At 41.2% G+C, this 5,311-nt stretch overlaps 1 non-coding gene across 1 annotated transcript; it reads left to right on the forward strand.

The window, feature by feature from the left end:
- The first annotated feature begins 1,811 nt into the window (after nucleotides 1-1,811).
- On the forward strand, nucleotides 1,812-1,883 carry trnaq-cug. Its single transcript has one exon. It is a non-coding gene; the product is annotated as a tRNA-Gln (tRNA).
- Nucleotides 1,884-5,311: the final 3,428 nt, after the last annotated feature.

A 5,311-nucleotide genomic window follows, 5' to 3' on the forward strand; every position in this document is an offset into this window, starting at 1 on the left:
TTTTTCTCTGAGTGCTTCAGTTTCCCCCACCCAACCAAGAACTACTGACTGTTTAGTTCAAGATTTACAAATTAAATTCACCCAAAAAATTGATTGTAGGCAAAAGAAAAAAAAAAACTTCAGTTAGAGATTGTAAGCAGAAATTTGGACAAGACCAACAGTATTATAACTTTGTTTAACTGCTAGCTGTTCTTCCTCACCTTCTGGATGAGGCCAAACATAAAAAAGGGCGACACGCTAACGTGACGGTCAGCTACAGCCTCACGTTAGCGTGCTCGTGTGGGTTTTTCTCTGAGTGCTTCAGTTTCCCCCACCCAACCAAGAACTACTGATCATTTAGTTCAAGATTTACAAATTAAATTCATACAAAAAAATCTGATTGGAGGCAAAAAGAAAACTTTAGTTTGAGATTGTTAGCAGACATTTGGACAAGGCCAGCATTGAGGCAGGGTTCCTGGGTCGGCGCCTTCTGGATGAGGGGCGGGCGGTGGTGACAGGCCGGGAACAGCGGCCCGTGGCCGTGCTGGATGCCTGGCTACTGTGGTGTGGGTTGTGGGAGGGGCATGGGATTCTGGGGTCGGCTGCCCTCGGCTGGTGTTTTGCCCGTGGCCGGTTGCTCGGCGCTTGGCCGGGCCCCCCGGGGGTCAATGATGCATCCACAGCAGAGGGGTAAAGGGGTCAATTTATTTATTTTCATTTTATTTTATTATTTTACCTTTATTTATTTTATTTTATTTTAATAAATTTACTGAAGTGAGGAAAAAATATTTTGGGTACATGTCCACATCAGTGACCCCCACCTGGGAGATCAGACTGCAGTGACCCCGTTCACTGAGAAGGGTCGGTCACTGATGTGGAGGATCCCTCTGAGGAAAACACTGGAGTTACAAATATAAATTAAAATAGATCAATAACCAAATAAATACATAAATAAACCTCAATAGACAGATATTAAACAGTAAATATGAATTTAAGAAAAATATGTTTATATATATATATAAATATAAATGAACTTATATACATAAACACATATCAAATGAGTAAAAAGAGAACATACATAATTAAGATTTCAAATAAATTCCTGAATTTCAACTAAAAGCAGATTAAAAAGGTCTTGAGCCTTCCATTAAACTCATAAACAGTTTCTGTGATCCTGAGGCATGCTGGGAGGCTGTTCCACTGGCGAGCTCCAGAAAAACTGAATGAGGCCTCGCCGTTACTTTTAGGTAAACTTAAAGGCCGGTACCAGAGGACCTCAGGGTCTGCGAGGGCTCCTACTTTAAAATCATATCAGATAAACATGAAGGCCCAAGAGCATAAAAACATTTACAAACCAAGAAAAGAACTTTAAATTCACATAAAGTCACATCAGGGAATATTTTATAGTGACTGATCAAACCCCTTTACAAAAAAAGAGGCCAAATTTTTCCCCTCCGTGAACCGCCACCTTATCGTGGTGGGGGGGTTTGAGGGCTCGAGTGATCTGAGGACCTAAGCTGTCTGGGACCAACGGCCCTGGTAGGGTCTCCCATGCCAGACAGGTCCTAGGTGACGAGCCAGACTAAGAGCGGTTCAGACCATTTTGTAATTACACCAAATAAATTATGGCATCAATTCAAAAGGTAATGACTAAAATAAATAGACTAAACTTTTAAAATATGTCCAGCATGAGAGGCTTTCAGCTCTCATCTGTTTTATTTGACCTCTGGAAGAGGCCGCCATGTTGAATTTAAAAAAAAGCACGTTTAGTACCAGATCTAATGAAAACTCGTCGTTGGGATTTTTAACCTGTGAAATGTGAGTATACATAAGGTTCTATGGTGTAATGGTTAGCACTCTGGACTCTGAATCCAGTAGTCTGAGTTCAAATCTCAGTAGAACCTTGAAAACTCTTCTTACTCATCATTGTTAAATGGATCTAAACAATCAAGCATCTCAAACTAATAAATCAAAAATAACTGGCACCCTCAAACAAACATTCTGTCCTCTAGCAACTGATTACTTTGTTCCCGAATATGCCACAGTATTTTTCATATATAGTTCTAATTTTGATCATAAATCTTTATCTTGGTCAGCATATTTTCCAATGTATTACAATTTTTCTTGTGAAACCTGTGAAAATGCAGATGCTAGTAGGGTTTTATGGTGTAAGGGGTTGGCTGCATGGTGCAATAGTCTGATTTAAAATGTCAGTAGAACCTTGAAACCCAACCAACTCTCCTTACTCATCAATGTTACATGGACCTAAACAATCAAGCATTTCAAACTAATGGACTAAAAATAACAGACATGGTTATACATAACTTCAGTTTTCTGGCCTCTAGCAATAAAATCCCTTTTTTTTTGTTTTAAAAAAAAATCATCTATACACTTTAGTGAGTGTACAAAATATGCCACATTAATTTGTCATATAATGTTTATTTTTTTGATAAATCATTTGTTTTGGTCAGCATATTACTCATTTTGTTAGAATATTTGTGGCCTGCAGCAGCAGTCACTGACTGCAAGGACCATATTGTTTTCGCAACGAGGCTCAAACACTCAAAACGGTTCAATATTCAAAAAAAGCCGTCAAAAGCCCTAAACGACATGAAAAAATACACACACAACATCCAAGCAGAATCGTACAAATTGTTATCGCAAAATTGATGACACAGAAAACACAAAAAGCCTTAAAAAGCCCTCAAAGGAAAGGTTTACCCAGTAAATATTGATTTTTATGCGTTTTCATACAATTTGGAAAAATGAACTTTTTTTCTAGCGATTTTCATGAAATTCCACGCACATGTTGCTGGCTTAAGTCTACAACGAGTTGACCTTTGACTTCGGGAAGAGGCCGCCATCTTGAATTTTTCATAAAAAGCACCTTTACTACTGGATACAAAAGTAAACTTGTCATTGGGATTTTTATCGATCATCTCGTAACTTTCGAGACTTTTCAGCGAGGAGAGAGTGCCGCCGGGCCCAGGAAGCCAGCACCCACGGGACACGCCGCCGTTGCAGAGAGCCTGGTTCCTCCTGCCAGAGATGGGGTAGGGGACAAACGATCAGAGGTCCCTCCTTCCTTATTTGTGTGTTTGTGTTTGAACTAATCTCATTATCACCACCAAAAGAGGGTAGTCTGTGTCAGTTTGGGACTGTTAGCAAGGATCCTCCCCGAGGAAAAGTGAAGTCATTATGTCCCGGTGTGGTCGCCCTTGTTTCAAAGTCTGTGTGCAGAAAAGTATTTTGAGGTTGAAGAAGTTCAGGATGGGGGGGTTGGGTTGACAGGGTGGGCTGTGTGTGATGAATGGAGTTTACCCAACCAGAAGACAGGGGCCTCAGCCGGTGACATGAGAAGCGGAACGTGGATTTATCAGGAGAAACAGAAAAATCAATTAAGCTTCACTTGTGTGAGTCTTTGTATGTTGCTTGTTTGTGGAGGGAGGTGGACAGAGACGAAGAGGAAGAAAAACCATCTGTGAAGTCTTCCCAGAAAACATTTGAACTCCTCCTCTGACATCAAATCCATCCAAGAGATTTGCGAAAAGCTGCACTCTCAACCAGAACCGGACCTTCACCCCTCCAGCCCCAATGACATTGTAGACGAATATGAATCATGAAAACAACAGCTTAGCTTTTTGCAACATTATCACAAAAAGAGCTTTTTGTGGGAGGTGAAGACGTTTTTCTGTGAAGCTGTCAGGAACGTGCTCATTTGTGATGAAGGATCATTCAGTTTCCTCTTTTTGCTTGTCTTTAGGAGATTTTTTCATTTGATGTGAGAGGCGTCATCCCAGCTCAGTGCTGTTCATTCTGCTAACATGACAACATCTCTGCATCCTGCATCCCCACTGCTCCAGCGCAAAGGTGCAGCAAAGCCCAGACAGTGTCCTGCTCCATCGCAGGGCATTTACATGAAATGTATACCTACTGAAAAAACTACCTCTGCTCTCCATGTCCATCCATCCTGACTGTCTGAGTGGTGAGCATCACTGCTTTGGGTTTTTCCATTTCATAGTTTAGATGGAGTCAGGTCACTGCATAGATTTGTTCACAGACACTGTCTGAATGTTGCTGCTGCTGCAGTCTGTCACATTCACCTGGGGAGTCTCAGGCTTAACTTAAAGCTTTACATCGTTCTTGCTGGGGAAAAAAACCAAACCTGTCTCCACTGAGGTGGGAGAAATGACCTGCAGGTCTGCTGTGCTTCACTACATCACCATGCATCCATCTAACCTGGTCTGTCCAGTTTTTGTCTTGATTAGAAGATTGTCATGTAAGATTCTTCCTGCATTTGAGGTGAAGTGAATTGTTAATCTCAGACTCAAGATTATTTTATAAAAACTGTTCATACCCAAAAAACTCAGTTTTGAAAACACAGGAGGGCAGATGTGAATTTGTGACAAAATAATGCAGTGATGCAATTTGTAGGATGTCTCCGTTTAAAGGCCTGTTCACACCGGGACGAATTTCGCCGGCGATTTTCGCCGACGTTTAACGCCTCGTGACTAAACAAAGGGCACCAATGAGAGTGTGCACACCGAGGCGAAAAAACGCCAAGCGCCAAAGCGTCAAAAAAAAAAAACGCCTCGGGTTCGTTTTTTTTTTCCGACGCGTCGAAATCTATTCGACCAATGAGAATGGCGCTTTTGCACACGTGTCTGGAGCTTCTGAAGTTACAGTAAAACACAACTTGGGGGCGCTCAAACAGAAAACTGCCTTGCTGAGCACACATACCAGCGAAGAAGATAGACGCCAAGTAGCGTCTACACTGCTGTGAAGAAATAATGACGGACATTCTAAAATATCCCCGAACCAAGTACCAGTTGGAGCTACTGATGCTTGAAATATTCATGTTTTCTTTGTATGATTCTGACAAGCGCGTAAATACTTGCTCTCTTCTTCTGAGTGAAAAGCGACTTTAAGAATCGTAAAGTTGCGCAGCGCCACCTTGTGTACAGGAGTATTTCTGTTTACATTAAGCGCCATCTAATGTCAGGGAATGAATTTGCATGTTCACTCGCCTCATCGGCAGCGAAAATCGCCTGGGTGTGAACACAAAAGACGTGGCGAAAAACGCTGGCGAATAACGCCTGGCGAATATTCGTCCCGGTGTGTACGGGCCTTAATACGGAAGAAGAGTTTGTATAATTCAAATTGTTATGTAAAAAAAGGTAAAATTGTGTTTTATTTATGATTAAAAAATATTAAAATAAAAACTTAATGTACATAAGAATCGAAAACAAGTAAACTCCAAATTGCTTTCGAGGTATTTTTGGAGATTTTATTATGAAGAGCTACAGGAAGTAGTGCGTTTGTGAAACCGGAA

This window comes from Oryzias latipes, chromosome 14, assembly GCF_002234675.1.
Source record: "Oryzias latipes chromosome 14, ASM223467v1".
NCBI lineage: Eukaryota > Metazoa > Chordata > Actinopteri > Beloniformes > Adrianichthyidae > Oryzias > Oryzias latipes.